The sequence below is a fragment of the Argentina anserina genome, chromosome 2 (assembly GCF_933775445.1).
Source record: "Argentina anserina chromosome 2, drPotAnse1.1, whole genome shotgun sequence".
NCBI classification, from domain to species: domain Eukaryota; kingdom Viridiplantae; phylum Streptophyta; class Magnoliopsida; order Rosales; family Rosaceae; genus Argentina; species Argentina anserina.
In genome coordinates, this window is record NC_065873.1 from 15,104,401 (window position 1) to 15,121,880 (window position 17,480).

General features: G+C 45.3%; 1 pseudogene; it reads right to left on the reverse strand.

Annotated features, from left to right (window-relative positions):
* Positions 1-5,372: 5,372 nt before the first annotated feature.
* On the reverse strand, positions 5,373-16,800 carry LOC126784017 (aspartate--tRNA ligase 2, cytoplasmic-like; annotated as a pseudogene).
* Positions 16,801-17,480: the final 680 nt, after the last annotated feature.

The window sequence follows — 17,480 nt, forward strand, 5'->3', positions numbered from 1 at the left end:
AACAAATAACGATAGCTCTCGGGGATGAGAAGCTCCCCTTATTTACTCTTTGCAGAAAACTCGCCAATGGGTGGAACAACTTCGTCATAAAACCTCACAAGGATAGGCAAGCCTGCAATATGCTCAAGGTCCAAAAGAGATATAGACATCTCCCCTTGCGATGTGTGCAGAGTATTTGTAGCAGGGCACCAATACTCACAAAAAGCTCGCACAACAGGAGGAAAACGATCGTAGCTGAACAATGGCGCAAAGACTGCTCGATAGAGGCCTGTTTTCTTGTTGAGGTCTTTGTTTCGGCTTAAAACGTCATCCACCCACTCCCAGTAGCACTCTGTGTAGGTAAAACCGCCGGTAGTTCGAAAGGTACCCCATCGCGCAGAGTTGTTGGATATAGAGTCGTTGAGAAGTTTGAATGACATCGTGGGAGCCTCTTCGTCACAGCGTGCAGACTTCAACATTAAAACGTCTGAACTTAACTCCTCATTGCCTGACTTAGACGGTCGAAAGCTGGCTACTTGACAGTTCACCGCGTGAGTCCACTGCAAGATGGGAGTGGAACTGCCATAGAATAGAGGTTTAAGAGCGAATGGCCCAGTAAGAGAGGGATATACGGTTATAGTGGTGCCTTCTTGTTGCTCATCTTCAACATCGTCAAGGATAGTGATCGTCCCGTCCTTGAAACTCTTGAAAGCCACCATGGTGAATATGATGCGTAAAGCCTAAACCACTTTTGTTGACTGCCATCAAGTCTATGAAATGAGAGCAGTCAAGCAATTAGGTCGTTTACGTTCTTCAAATCAGTCGGTTGGTTAGATCGGCCGCGACTCTCAAATTTGTTGTCAAAATCTTACAAAAAAAAAAGTCAATATCAGTTCATGAAAAAAAAAATTCAAAAATCAAAATCAGTCCAAAAAAAATTCAAAATCGGTCAAAAAACAAAATCAGACAAAAAAAAAAATTTTGTTGCTATGACACTACTGCCTGATTATGCTTATTGATGATGGGCTGTACAGGGTAATTGATATATACCTGAAGGGCAGTTGATATATACTTGAAGGTACATGCAATGCCAAAAAGCTCTGCAAGTTCATAGACTGTCAGAAGCTCTCTTGTTTGCCCTCTCCACTCTTCTACACATGTCTCCGTCAAAAATATTTTGAAGATTGTTGCATCAGACCAAATTATCCTTGCGCTCGGGAATGAAGAAGCTACTGGTCCTAACTTGGGAAAGAAGGAAGTACCCCGGTTCCTTGATCCAAGCAGTGAATGTAGCACTAGAAATGGAATGGCGTTAGCGATTGCTAGTACTCTTCATGGAACAGAAGAAAATGAGATGACGAGGCCAATCCTGGTCGCAATCAGGAAGAGTCAAGCTACAGACCTGAATATATCTCTAACATTAATGAGTTCCAATGCCAATCCAACTCATTGGCAAATCAAAGGGAGGGGCTGGAAATTCAAGTGCATCCACAAATCTCATCATCCATAATTTGTATTGAGAAAGGTAGTCCAAGTAGTAACGTTGAAGGCTGCGTCACCAAGAATTTCCTCCATAGCGAACCATCTACGACCACATTGCAAAGTATGGATGATGCATGTGCAGACAAGTCACCAACTATTTCTGAAACAAGACAGCAGAAAGTTAAGGAAGTGGAGTACAAAGAACCGATGACTCGAAGTTTGAAGTTGGAAGTATAGAAGAGCAGCAGTTTATTGCTTACAGTCAGAGGAAAAGCACAAGAAACCGATCACTTGCAAAAAAAAAGCATGGGAAGCCCTTGAAATGAATTCAGCAGTACAAAGAGGTCGAGAAGGTGCTTCAAGTCAAAAGGGCAAAAGCTGGCGCTGAGGCTGAGTACCTTGGAGGAGTTGGTGTTGCATGGCAGAAGCAGGCAATCACAGATGGCTTGTTCTTGCAATTCTTGGTTTTGATCTTAACTTACTACATCCTTATAAACCCCTAGTCTCTACTCAATATTTTATTGGCATACATATTATATGACACTGCTATCATTACCTAACGTGAAGAACCACCGAGCCTAACAAGAAAGCATGCCAAGAAAAAAATGAGGTTATGAGCAAACCTATGCCGAGATGTCAAAAAAAGAGAGAGAAACAAAAGTTATCATCGCACTGGTGAAATTCTTTTTGTGCTGAAGCTGCATATTGAAACTTTTGAGACGACTTGTCTACCTAGAAGTGAGTGTCTTCATCATCTTGTCCCTGCATAGACCTCCATAATATGCATGCTTTTCCTTTGACCAACAAGAATGCAGGCTATAACAAAACCAACATACACTTTAATTGTTCAACGTGCCAAGAATGAAAAAAACCACTGAAAGGTATTTTTGTGTACGGATGTCATAGCAGTGTGAAGGCCACGATTCACACCCCATATCTAATTCAATTTGTTTACTATGGCTACTTTATGAAGTCCAAAATTTTTATGAGAGCTCCACGTTTATCACTCGCTATGATCGTCCTTAGCGAAATTTAGAGCAAGGATAAAATAACCAATGACTGGTCCTGGGAATATTTTCCAGCGCTGAGAGGTTTTCTCAAAGAATTTGATCGTTGTAGAGATACAAGCCTCTTTACTTGTGATTTGGAGGCTCTCACTTTTCCAGAAGATTTCAGAAGGACCTTCTCTTGTACAAAACCACTGCCTAGTCGAACGAAAGTGCAAGTTGTGCACTAACAAATTATGTTCTCACGTCTCATGTTCGTGATTATTTTGGTATTAGATTAATGCAGTCCGTGTACCATTTAAAAATCCATGTGCAGCCAGAACTTTCGATGGAAGAACAATTATACAACTTCAGCATTCCATGTGCAGCCCTCCAGCCAATTTTCAAGTTCCCATAAAGCATCGCATCGATTCTCCATTTATTGGTAGATGGGTAACAATGTCAGTGGGGAACAATACATTGTGCTTAATGTCTGTGACTGTCAGTGGGGAACAAAAAATAAATAAATAAATAAATGCTAAAGATGAAATATTAACACTCAATTCCAAGTTAAATGCTACCAACGAGGAGTTGTCTGGAACTAATGGAAGCACCGGCAAGACCTTGAATTCAACACCTTCCTTTTTTCTTGCTCCAGTACTGATCTCAAGGACAAATGGTGAAATATAATGTTGTGAGCTCATGTGCGTGTATCAACATTCAGTCAAAGAAAAAATTGATTTAACAAGTGGGGGACAACATAAAGCATAAGGGAAACCAAAGTAACTTACGTGCTACCAAAAGTTATAATTGAGGAGATGGTGGAGGTGAACATAAAATAAGAGTTATGATTGCTATCACACTTTGCAAGCATCTATTATTCCAAGCAGAGAAACCGGTATAGCAAACCAATGTTGTCCCTCATACTTTACCATTTCTTTGATATCTAAATTGGTGGAATTCTATTTAGAATTCAAGCGTGCAGTTCAAAATGGAGGTTGCCCCGACCGAGGTAGGGATGAAGCCGAAGAGTTACTCGATGAATATGTCGAAAGACTTTGTCCCTATGTGTGTTTTCTCTGAGGCAAATCACGGCAAGATTGTTGTGGAAGGAAAAGCTGAGCACAAGTTTAACATGAACCCCGTGGTACAAACTTTGAGGAGTATGGGAAGATGTGTCGTGAAAGGACAAATAAGTCCATGATAAAGAATAGACACATACAGGTGATCACAATGGACAAGAGTACATATGAGGCCCATGCCTGATATGATCGGCTTGTTCCTACCAATGCCAAGGATAAGAAGACGCATGTTCCCGTTAAACAATCAGAACCAGAAAATTGTGAAATTGCAATCTTTAAGTCTTTTAAAGCAAAGTCATCTAATAATGGAGTCAAGAAAAATGATTATTGCTACAAAATTTACGTAGCTAGTTTCACAAATTCTCCAATTTAAAGTGCATACTTCAAGCTGCGCTTCCGGCATGTGACGACAATATATCTGCAGCACGACTTGAAGTGGGGGCATTTGTAGACACATGAAATTTAATGAAGTAAATTATCTTCGTTAAATAATTAAATCGACCAAGAGCCTGACAAAATTGCACACGTGGCCAAAAGTCAACAAAGTTAGTGCGGATCCGAATAAAACTCGTGTCAGCACATAAACAGATGATCGTAATCAAAGCTACGAGATTTCGAAAATTGAATGTCATTGACGATTCGAAATGGTAATCGGACATTTGATTAAATTAATACATTCTTTAACGACAATAATTAAGTCAATTATTTTCTGTTTAATTTAGTTATGAGAATAACTAATTTTAAATTAATCGGAAAATACATATTGATTTAATTATACAATTAAGGAATTTATTATTTTAGTATCATTAAAATATTCTACAAAATAGAAACCTTGACACTATAAATACACTCCTTCAACATGAGAAGAGGAGGATTTTTTAGACTTGGAGAAGAAGGAGAGAAATCACTTGAGCAAGAATCACTCTCGACAAATCCCGAAGTCTCTCAAGTCCACGAAGATAATCAAATCCACGAAGAATCATCAAGCGGCCAAATCGCTCGTTCTTCATCAAATCCAAATCCAATCCAAACTCAAGTCCACGAAGAATCATCAAGCGGCCAAATCGCTCGTTTTTCATCAAATCAAATCCAAATCAAACTCAAATCCTCAAGATCAAGTGCATGTCACCCTTGAGCCAAATCACATACGGAGATAGAATCAGAGGAGTTCACCAAAGATTGTAACCCCGCGCTTGATATTCAATAAATTACATTTATTTGTATACGTGTCTGCATTCTTGTTTGGTTTTCAGATTCTCGTTCTACACGAATTCAATGAAATCAGTATTTTAACAATTTTTGATAAACATCACATATTTTGTTCCACAGAATAATTCAAACATTATCTGCAAACAAAATGAAGTGGAATCGATAACTATCTTGGTTACCACAGGGATGATCTCATCTTTGAACCTACCAGCAGCAGTAGCAGCAGCATCTGCCTTTCTATGAGAATCAACCTAACACTTGCAACGGAAAAAAAGAAGTAAATAAGTAAACAAAAGCAAACGAGGCTATAACACCAGGCTAGCAGATTAATCAACTTACTGCAGCCTGATCTTGCTCCTGCCTGGAAACACCAAAACGATGAGCAACATTTTCTGAGGTGATTCCCATAGGAATTAGGAAGAAGGCAGTTCTAGGCTTGTTCAAAGATCTTTACCTGAATACAACACATGTTAGACTGCTAGAATATCATCAAAGTAATCAGTAAGAAAGAGTAGTCACATATACACACACACACGAAAAAAATTATATAAAAGCAGAGGGAGAGAGATTACTTTAGGATTAACATCCCCTTTCCGGACAATTTAAAGACTTTATCAGTGGGAAAGATCATGGTTTATCCCTTAACTGGTTTATCCCTTAACCGGATGTTGTCCAAACTACAGAAGAGCATCACAACACGCTCCAGCCCTGCCCCAAACCCACCATGGCGAGGTACACCATTTCTGAAGGAATCAATGTATGTTTTCAATGTCTTGACATCAATTCCACAGGCTTCAGGACGTTCAACCAAAAGTTCTGGAACATGGATGCGCTGTGCACATGATATAATCTCCTCACCTCGAAGGAAAACATCAAACGAGTTACTGTATTCTGGAGCATCATAGCAAGGCATGGTATAGAAAGGCCTGACAGTCAATGGAAAGCAGTGAAGTATGTAGAACTCAGTGCCATATTTCTCCAAAACTATTTGGCCCAACCTCCTCTCGTTTTCTGTATTCAGATGCCCCATTGGATCAACTTCGACGCCAGCTTCTTTTAGCATCTGAACACCTTCTGCAAAAGTGAGATGTAGAGTCTCAGGCAAGTACTTTAATGGTTCAAAGGGATACTGCCTCCCTACAGCTTCGAGTTCCTTCTCACGGTTTTTGTTCAAATACTCAAACATATTAACAAACAACCTGCTCGCCATATCCATAATCTCAAAATAGCTCCACTCAATCTCCATCTCAACATCGCGGACAGTGAACTCACATAGATTACTATGAGTATGTTGGCATAGGCTTATGTCCGTCATAATCAGCACAACTATCAGCGCACTAAGGTTAATAAATAGCCCAGTCTCGCAATACTAACAATGAGCCAGCTGCACTAGCTATGCAATGGGCCGCCTCGCGACCCAAACCGACTACGGACGCGCCCTCACGCGCATCCGAAGAAAGACTCCAGAGAACCACCCTAATTGGACATTATCCCACACTGGAAAAGGAGTAAATGATCTACATCGACTCAACAATAAAAAGTCAAATCCTTGACCTCATAAGGTAAGTACACTACACCTTCTACTGTTACTCTGCATAAATTACCATCAGCCTAACTTAAGCGTCGGAGAGTTGAAGACCACGCCACCGTAGTCTCCACTTTGACGAGTTGTGCCATTGTGACAGGAAAGGGACAAGGAGTACGACGTACTGCACCCGCAAAGAATGCAACGTATCACATCGGTATAATTCACCACGTTAACATTGGCGCCGTCTGTGGGAAACCGCGACAAAAAGTTACAAAAAATCACATGCAACACTTAGCAAAGCAACTACACTTCGACATGAGTACTGTCAATCCTTTCCCCCCACTCCGGTAGACGGTCATATAGAAGACGTAACAAACTTTAGCCTCAACCATCCCCTACCTTCCGCCAACGACCCTATCATCCTCACCCCTACACCCGGAACGGTCGTCAGCACTAACGCGACTTCGGATCCGGCAACCGCCGCAAAGAATGGAAAACATGGCCAAAGACCTAGCCGAGTGCCAGCAGCGCGAAGAACTTGAGCGCGAGAAGACAGCAGCTCTGCAAGCCGAGCTCAACAGGATGCGAGCGCAGCTCGAGCGGGCTGAACACAATCATCAACACGGCGAATCACAACGCGAAGGCAGTGCGCCAACGAAAGGACGAGAGCAAGTTCACTTGAGCATCAGCTTGACTCATTCCGAACTCGCTAAGAAGCGGCCACTATCACCACGGTATATTCGCAACCGTGAGGAGGGAAGCACGAGCGTCATCTCCCGCTATAGACCCCACACAACTGGTCACAGCACGGATCTCACACTAGCTCTGATATTGCAGCGGCTAACCGCAATAGAGCAATGAGACACTAATCCGCGGTACCAACCAATGTTCGCAGCCAGGCCAGGCCCCTTCACCACGCAAATAATGAACACAGTGCGCCCTTCTCAATCCAAAAGCCCAAAAATTACGCCATACACAGGCGAAGGCGACCCATTCCGGCACATCGATAACTTTAAAAAGGTTACTGGCAGTAGAGAATTCGACGACACCACACTCTGCCACCTATTTAGCGAGACGCTAGACGGGCATGCTATGAATTGGTTCTTCGAACAGCCGGCGAACTCCATAGATTCTTTCGCGCAGTTAACAACGAAATTTCTCAATCGGTTCATCCTCATGGCCGGGGCCACACACACAACTGACAGTCTATTTCAAGTGAAGCAAGAAAGCAGGGAAACGTTGGGAGTCTTTGTCATGCGATGACAGACGGCAGCATCCAAATGCCGAAACCTGAACAAAACGCTTGCATTGGCTGCATTCAAGGAAGGAATGCGGTCAGAGAACTTCTTTTTCCATATCAACGTGGACCCTCGAATGCGCGATGCCACATATGATGACATCATGACTGAGACAGTACGGTATGCTCAGGCAGAATACGTCACATACGGTGAAAAGCGAACCCCGATACCATCAGACAAAAGCACTGTACCGCAGACATCCGTACACACAAACACCATCCTCCTCCAGCGCGAGCTCTTCCCTGGCACATAAGACCATATCAAAGGAATGAAAAGAGAGTGACATCAGACAAATCACTGTGACGTACGCACCCACGATCGACACAGAGGCCGGGATAAGAACATGAGACTTGGCGGCGAGCGTTGTGACAACAGAGATCCTCGCCAAGTTAACGCGATGAGACGCCATAGTGACCATACACCACCGAGGGAAGAAACCCTAAAGGACTTTTTTCACAAACATCAGGGGACGTTGAGAAAGCCAACAAGGCCACTACGCCCTCAAACCGAAGCAGAGACCGGTAAGTGGTGCAGCTTTCATGAAAATGGAAGCTACAACACGAATGATTGCCGAACCCTCTGCACACTAAGAGCCAACGACGACACAGGGATTCGAGCGGCGCAGCCAAAGGCACAGCAGAACGTGGTTACCGTAGTAGAAAACCTGCGCCGAATCAACGTAATAGAGGGAGGAGCCCCAATGACAAACATGTCCAACCGGGCAAAAAAGCGCTTTAGCTGCAGTAACTACTCAAGGCAAGTGTACGCTATCACAGGGGGAAACGCCAAGAGACAGAAGGAAGGATGGAAGCATATCACCTTCACCGAGGAGGAGGAAATCGGCATTTCCTTACCCAATGACGACGCCTTCCTCATTGACGTAGTCTTGAGCGGACAGTGGGACGTAGGGAAGATGATGATCGATACGGGATCCGCGGTCAACGTCTTATTCAAAGGATGCTACGAGAAGATGGAGTGTAGTGGCAAAAAGTTAGTGTAAGACCACGAACCGTTGATCAGCTTCTCTGGCGACGTAACCCAACCTCTAGGCTCAGACTATATGACAGTACGCATTGGGACCGCAACATGCACAATTTGCGTAGTTGACGCCTACAGTTCCTACAACGGGATCATCAGTCGGCCTACACTCAACCGAATGCGAACTTTCATTGCTGGATACATGATGCTCATCAAATTCCCAACTCCGCACGGGACATGACAGGTCTGGGGTTCATAGTTTGTAGCAAAGGATTGCCAAACACGCGCGATCAGGCCCATGCGTAATCGACACGAAATCTTGGAAGTACATGCCACAACAAATTTGACCGACAAGGTTGTCGACGCGCGAGACGGCGAAACACCAAAATGTAAGAACAAGCAAAAAGGCTACGCCTTACGAAGCCAAAACTCCGGCAAATCCCGAATCTTCCTTGAAAAGCATCACACCGTTCCCGCACCACCCAGAGCGAAAGTTCAATGTTGGCACAACTCTTAGCCCCGCAGTTGAGAGGGACTTAACAAGCTTCTTGGGTGACAACATAGAAGTCTTTGCATAGTCCTACGAGGATATGCCCGACATTTCGCCTGACATCATCATGCATAAGCTACACATCAAACCTTCCACACACCCTAGTTAAACAAAAGCGCCAGAGCTTTGATGTTGAAAAAAGTGTGGCAATACGCCAGGAGGTCGACAAACTGACAGGCATGAAGTTCATTCGGGAAGTCCATTACCCTGAGTGGATTTCAAACTGTGTCATGGTCTGAAAAGCGAATGGAAAATGGCGAATGTGTGTGGATTACAAGAACGTAAACAAGGCATGCCCTAAAGACAGTTTCCCCTACCTAGAATCGACCAGTTAATCAATGCAACAGTGGGTCATGAGTTACTAAGCATGATGGACGCCTACTCCGGGTACAATCAGATACGCATGAACCCCGCGAATCAGGAAGCTACGACTTTCGTTACCGACAAAGGCCTTTACTGTTATAATGTCATGCCCTTCGGGTTAAAGAACGCATGAGCTACGTACGTGCGTTGCGTCACACAGATGTTTGACAAACACATCGGTCGCGAGATTGAGGTATACGTGGATGACATGTTAGCCAAGAGTGTCAAGGCCGAAGACCACATAGCCAATCTCCAAACCATCTTCAATGTACTCAAAAAATACAAGATGCGGTTAAATCCGGAAAAATGTTTTTTCGGCGTAACGACAAGTAAGTTCTTGGGCTACATCGTCAATCAGCGCGGCATAGAGGCAAACCCGGAAAAGGTACAAGCCATCCTGGATATGGCGCAGCCGATATTTAAGATGGATGTGGAAGCCCTTCAAGGCAGACTCGTGGCCTTATCTCGATTCATCTCGAGACTGACCGACAAATGTGAGTCATTCTTCAAACTGTTAAGACGCTCTAAGAGCAAACTGATCGAATAGACACCTGACTACCAAGAAGCCTTTTAGGGGTTAAAAGACTATCTAGCCGCGGTACCATTACTGTCAACCTCGCAACCAGAAGAACCTATGTACCTTTACCTCGCAGTATCTACAACCGCGGTCAGCAGCGCCTTAGTTCGCCGCGATGGGACAAAGGAATTGCCAGTCTTCTACGCGGGCAGAGCCATGAACGGCCCGGAAACAAGATACCCAACATTGGAACAGTTAGCCCTCGCGCTTATTGTGGCAGCTAGATGACTGCGCCACTATTTTCAAGCTCACAGTATCCACGTACTTACAAACCAGCCTCTCAAACAAGTACTACAGAATCCAGAACACTCCGGGCGACTCAGCAAGTGGGCTATTGAGCTGACGGAATTCGACATCGAATACAAGCCACGACCCGCCATAAAGGGCTAAGACGTAGCCGATTTTATTGCATAAATGATTCCCCGAGACACGGCGGAAGTAGCCCCAAACGATGCCATAACCCCCACCACAATTTCTCCGTAGAACTTACATGTAGACGGTTTCAGTTGCGCCAAATCTAGTGGAGTGGGAATCATCTTGAGCGGACCGGGGGGACTCGAGCTCGAGTATGCTCTCAAATTCAACTTTGCTGCCTCCAACAATGTGGCGGAGTACGAAGCATTGATTGCAAGACTGCAGTTGGCCCTCAGCACTGGTGCAACTAGTATCAACGTATTTAGCGACTCTCAGCTCGTAGTTAATCAAATCACCGGATCTTTCACTGCCAAAGACGAGCAATTAGCAGCCTATCTGGAATACGCCACGACGCTGTTAAAACGATTCGAATTCTACCACATCACTCAAATCCCGAGGGCCAGTAACGCAAGGGCGGACTCCTTAGCAAGACTCGCCACAGCGCAACCACATCAATGCCATAAGGATACCCGGGTTGAAATTCTCCACAATCCCTCCATCTCCCAGACTTTACAGCAGATATACCAGATAGAGCGAGATCAAGTCTCATGGATGAATGAGATTATAGCACTCAAGCGTGACGACAAGCTACCCGAAGACAAGAATGCCGCAAGGCAACTAAAGAGATGTGCGGTGAGATACCATTTTCGGAACGGCACACTCTACCGCCAAGGTCTACTAAACGCCAGTCTAAAATGCGTTACAACCGAAGAAGGCAAGAAGATCTTGCACGAAATCCACAGCGGCGATTGCGGCAACAACTACGGCAGCCGCACACTAGCTGGTAAAATACTCCGAACGGGATATTATTGGCCCACACTAGCGACCGACGCGCAAGAGCTAGCCAGATCTTGTCATCAATGTTAAATTCACGGGCCCATACCACGCCAACCCTAAGAACCGCTATCCTACATAGTCAGCCCGTGGATCAACTGCCTCTGGGGAATGGATCTGATAGGCCCGCTCTCCGTCGGGAAGTGCCAATTTAAGTGGGTTATTGTGTGCATCGATTATCACTCCAAATGGATCGAGGCTGCGCCCATGACCGCCGTAACAACCGAGAAGGTCCAAAACTTTCTGCAATGCAACATCTTCTACAGCAACGGTACGCCGAAATCTATCATCACAGATAACGGCACACAATTCAACAACGACCACCTCATCACATGGTTTAGAGTAAGAGGGACTACCCTCAAATTCGCATCCGTGGCGCATCCAAAAACTAACGGGCAAGTGGAAGCCGCCAACAAGTTGATCAAGGGTCTCCTTAGAAAAAAACTGGATGAAGCCAAAAGACTTTGGCCCGAGAAACTCGACGAGGTACTATGGGCAATCCGTACCACACCAACAGAAGCTACGGGTGAGACTCCTTTCTGCCTCATGTATGGCACAAAAGCAGTACTTCTCATCGAAGTAATCCAGCCAACACAACGGGTTTCGCTGTTTGACCCCGAGACCAATTCGGAAAATATGCAACTTGATAAAGATCTCTTGTAAGAGAAAAGCATCACAGCGCACCGTCACAACATTCTAAATAAACAGCGCGTGTCACGCTTATATAACTCCAGAGTAAAGAGCAAGACTCTTCAACTCGGCGACTGGGTCCTAAAGAAGGTCCAAACAAAGGTCACTGGGTTACGCCCAAGATGGGACAGACCATACAAAGTCGTCCAAATCGTGGCACCAAACACGTACTGCCTAGAGGACAAGTACAGAGAAAGACTAGTCCACCCTTGGAACATGGAACAGCTTAAGTACTACTATAAGTAAGGGTCCGTGCGTAGTGCAACACATGAGGACTTGGATTGTTTTAAGTACTTATGGCACACTGCCAAAGCTATCTTTGTACAAAATGGCTACGGCCAAGCTATAAATCAAATGAGGAATTTTTCAAACCATTGATCCTTACTACGCCGGTTTGCTAGCATACCACGGCAATTAAGTTCTTTCGACAGACTATTTTTTTTGTGCGCACAACAAAGATAGTAATAAGCATGTAGCCAAAAGTATAAAATAACAATCACATAACGTTGCTACGGCAATAACATAGAAGAAATCACTTGAAGGACCCGAAATGGCTTCTATTCATTAAAGATAAACAAGTTTGGCACAACGCCCATTACAAAAAAGAAAATTGGAAATATACAACGAAATGAAAGGCAGATGATAAAACACTACGGGGACGAGGGATGTCCTTCAGTTACGCTAAGTCTTTATAAACCCCATCCTACTCCTCCCTCGCAGCTTAATACGCTGGCATTCCTTAGGCCACATCACTGGTTCCTGCAACATCTAGTTCCGCCGCTTGCCCCGGTTCGCCTTGCTACGGTTGTGCATCCTGATGCTCTGTGAAGGAGGAGTAGGAGAATGGGTCTCCAGATTAGAATCAGACATGTCATTATCACAAGATAAACCAGAAGAAGAAAAGTCAGAAATTTTCTTTCCATCTTCCCTCCGCAGCAGAAGAATGCTGTGAGAAAGGCGGGATCACTTCGTGCCGCATCGGCGGCGCTTCTAAACCTCTCTCACTTCGCCGAACCTCGTAGTCGGCGGGATCCAGCATCTCTAGCTCCTGGAACTGCGCAATCATATCACCCACGGTCGTGACGTAGTACCCTTCCAGGTATTCAGTCATTTCCGCGGATGCTTTGAAGGCAGCCATTGCACTGGCTGCAGCCTCCTCCGCTACGCGCGCCTTCTAAACCTCCGCCTCTTCTTTCGCTGGCCTCGCAAGCTCCTCGGCCTCAACTAGGGCCGATTGCGCCACATCTCTCTCCATGGCCATTTCTTCGCCAACGACTCGGCCACTTCCTGACGGGCAACCTCATGCCGAAGATCTTCCTGCAGGTTTTCCGCGTTCTCTAACTTGGCCTTGGCGTTGGCCAAGTCGTTTTCCAGAAACAATACCCTTGCTTCGCGGTTGCTATCCCGCTCAGTTACTTCGGCGAGAAGACGCTCAGCTTCAAGGGCATCCCGCACCACGTCAAGCAAGTTGAAAACCATCTTCGCTGCTCTCGTCGCACCAAGGCCGAGCGGGCTACGCAATTCCAGGCCAGACCTCTCAGGCCGCCGTAGCCCTCCGAGCCCGGCACGATGGCTGAGCAAGACCAGCTTCTCGAACTCCGCCGCTCCTAGTTGGCTAAATGGACTACGGTCCAGCGCCGATAGATCCTCATAGACCCGAGTGTCTATGAATGTGATGGGCCCCTTATGCGTAGTCTTCAGCCTTTTAGGCGGCAGAGCTTCTACCATAATATCCTCTGCGTCTTCAGGAGCAACAGAGGACTTCGCTTTCCGCGAAGAGGCACCCGTCTTCTGCACCTTCTTCCTCTTCCTGGCCTCTTGGGACTCCACCGCATCACTCTGGCGAGGCAAGCCCTGCTCATTCGGCATATGGGAGGGAACAAACAGATCCACGACCTGCGGGGAATCCTTAACCCGCTTCGCGGTTGAATTCACAGTCTTAGTGGACGCCGCCACCTCCTTTGACATCACGCGCCGCCGCATGGTTACAACTAGCCCTTCGGTGTCCGGAGATACGTTGGGGTCTTCTTGCTGTAGGAACCTCGCGTAGCTGATACGCTCCGACTTCTCGAAGTTCCTATTCACCGAGAGCGTCGTCGTTGTACATACAATAACAGATCAATACGCTATAAAACAAAGAAAATATACAGAAACTAAAAGCGTAGCGCTTTTACTCACGATGACGGCGAAGTAGTCCTTGCTCGAACAAAAGGTACGGGTTCGTCAACACCTGCAAATCGTGGACTAAATTCTCACCTTGACACATCCAAAGGTATGTCACAAGATTCACGTGATCGACCTCCCACTCCGACAACACCAACCTACTTCCCGCTGCGCAACAAAAAAAACAGTCAGCAAGCAGTTATTTCTTCGCAAACAATTTTAGTAAGACATTAAGACATACAGTTAATGGCTTGAAATCGCAAGGGAATATGCTTATCCGGGAGATACTCTACCCCGTTGATACGCCTGTATTCCCATCCCCCCTCTACTATGAAGCTATTCTTCCTCCAGTTAGCTTATGAGGAGGGCCAGTTCTCCAAGACTTGAAACTCACTACGCTCGTCTCGCCTAACGAACCGCGCCGTTCCTCCGTTACCATTCCGTTGGTTATAATCCAACTTGAAGAAATGGAGCACATCCGCCGCAGTGGGAAACCAACATCCTGACAAGTGGAAGAGCGAACATAGGCCGAGAATAACTCGCCACATGTTGTAGTTGACTTGACCAAAGGCCAAGCCTAACTCAGCCACCAAACACTGCAGACGTGGATCTAATGGCAATTCCAGCCCAAGCCGCAATACAGAGGGACTGACCAACGCGTGTCCATCAGGTAATATCGAACCATACTCATCCAGCCCGATCGACCGCGCAACGATCGTAGCAAGAAGCTTGAATTCTTCGACATAACCAAGCACTGCAGCGGAGTCAGCTCCCTGCGGTTCCTCCACCTCCGACGTTTGCACTCCGCCGTCTAGCCAACGCCTTACAGGCGCTGAACTCAATGTTGGGCCCGAAGTACTAGTCCCCAAAGCGCTCACAATACGCTCACGTACGCCTTGCTCTTGGCTCAGAGTGAGACTCACTTCACTTTCTCCAACCTCCTCATGTCTTGACTCCATGGTGCCTGATGATTCACTAGTTTCCCAATTCGCTAGCACCCTCGCAAAGACAGAAGCACGATCTTCACAACGCGAGTCGTTTCCACCGCTTCGCCGCACCAAGTTCAAATAGTTGGCCTCCAATTCACTCGTCCACGACTCAGAGGATGACAATGCGAACCAACTTCCCTATGCAGGTGCGGAATCGCTGTCAGTTAGTATATTTATCCTAGGCATTACGCCGCAGCAAGCAACACCAAAGTCAAATATGAACAACCTAAAACTAGAAGTCAGTGTGAAGATAAACAAGAGTCCTCAGCTCTGAAAACAGGAACAATCTCATAAACACGACCCATGTCACCACAGATGGCCATTTGCTTGTGGAGCTGCGGTAGCTGGGCAAGGCATGTCGGCTGTCCCTTGTCGTCCAGCTTAAACACTGAAGCTCCACCTTCACTCGAACCAGCGTTCAGTTTTGGCGTGTGGATTTCATAAAACTCTTCGGACGACAAGAACTGCCGGAAGAAATTTCTGAAGTGGTGCTGGATTACGAAAATCGCCCGGTTGGCCTGAGTTCGCAAGTCAATCACTCGGTTGTTCAAGCGACTATCCTGTTCTACACGACCAGCTACACAATCCTCAAGGAGGGGATTGGTAAAACAGTTGCCCTACTATTACAGTACAACTTTCTGACATGCACTTCTACTTTCTGTGAAGTGCCTGTGATTTCCTTACGAGGAATAGAAACGATCCCTTCGATATCAACAAATGACTCCCTCGTCAACTCCTGCACATACTCGACCATCTGAGGGCTCACAATCTTCGGCTTAACCTGCACAACGCACTGAACCGTGAATCCCTTCTTTCTGGCGACAATAAAGACTTGCCTTTTCCCCATAGGTCTAATTGTCTGCATGCGACCGCTTGTCAGAACCTTCTGGCCATTCAACGCCTCAGTTAGAGCTCTAACGTCAGTGTGATTGTTGGCAGGGCCTTCTGGTTTCTCACGAAGTGGTACGTAGCCGTAATTGGCGGCGAGTGGGTCCTCCGGCGGGTAGCGGCGGCCGCTGCTGCTTCTCGCTCCAGGCGGCGTTGGAGCTTCTCGCACTTGAGAGCATCTTTCTTCGCTGCCTTTTTGCTCAGAGGGGTTGGATCCTTGTTCTCTGGCTTGGTGGCTAAGGCTGAGCTCGGTGGCTGCAGGCCGAGCTTCTTCCTTCTCTGACTCTTTGTTCTCAGACCTTGTTGATTCGATCTTCCTGATCGAGCAAGCTCAACCCATGGTAAATTCTGAGAAAACTTTCGTGCTATTCTATTCCCTATTTTACAGTATTTACAGAGATGTCGAGTCCTATACAAAATAGTAAAAAGAAAAAGAAAAAAGAGTCCCATACAAAATAGAATTTTACATTAATTTTGGTATAAATTTTAGAGGCTACATACAGCTTTCTTGGAGATCAAGCAATCCTATGGAAAATATTGATGCAGTCCTAAATATTTTTCTTCGACTTGAAAGAAAAGAAACTGTGACACATATCTGGGAAAAAAGATCGAGGCGTGCATTATTACATTAGGACGGCAAGCATTCTTTACAAAATGATGGCAAACCATGTAAAACTGTAAGCTTAGCAAATACATTCAGCCAATGCCTTTCGGCTATTAAAATGCTTTTCAGTTTGTTATTACTCCTCACAGCTACGTTGATAAATGCCTTTCGGGTTACCTTACTCATGTCCTTAAGCTAAGGGACATGTATTGATCTTCAGTTCGAATAAGCACTTTTGTGAGTCTGTCAAGTGTATGAGACAAATGTATGCATTTCGATTAGGGTCGTATTCTATAGTTACGATTCTACCATATATGTCTTTTTCATTCCGTCGAAAATCGATTTTACGGTATAGACGCTTATGACCTCCCCCTCTATGCCCTGCGGTAATGATTCCTCTGGCAGTCATGGAATAGATGAAATAAATCACAAAATGGATTTTTGTTCAAGAATAAAATTTTATTGGAACTGTCCACTTCATCCTTTGGAACCATATCACATCCCGGATCTGATGAAATAGGATGAATTGAGACGGTATTTTGTAAATACGTAATTATCTTGAATATATTCACTATTTCTTTATTTTCCGATCGCCTGGAAGGGACAAAAGAAACATCTTGTTCTTTCTTCAACAATTTCTGATCTCTAGTGGACCTCTCAGTAGGATTCGAACCCAGATGAAGTTCTGACCATCTGTCAGAGAAAAAAGAACGAAGGGATCTTGTAGGATTCCCAAGAAATTCTTCGATTTCTTCCGGAAGCAGATGCTTATTCATCTGCTTCTCACGTGTAGTCTTGAAGATCCCTTGGCTCTCAAAGTATGTAAGGCTTAAAAGATGACATATAATTGACCAAAAAAAAAATTG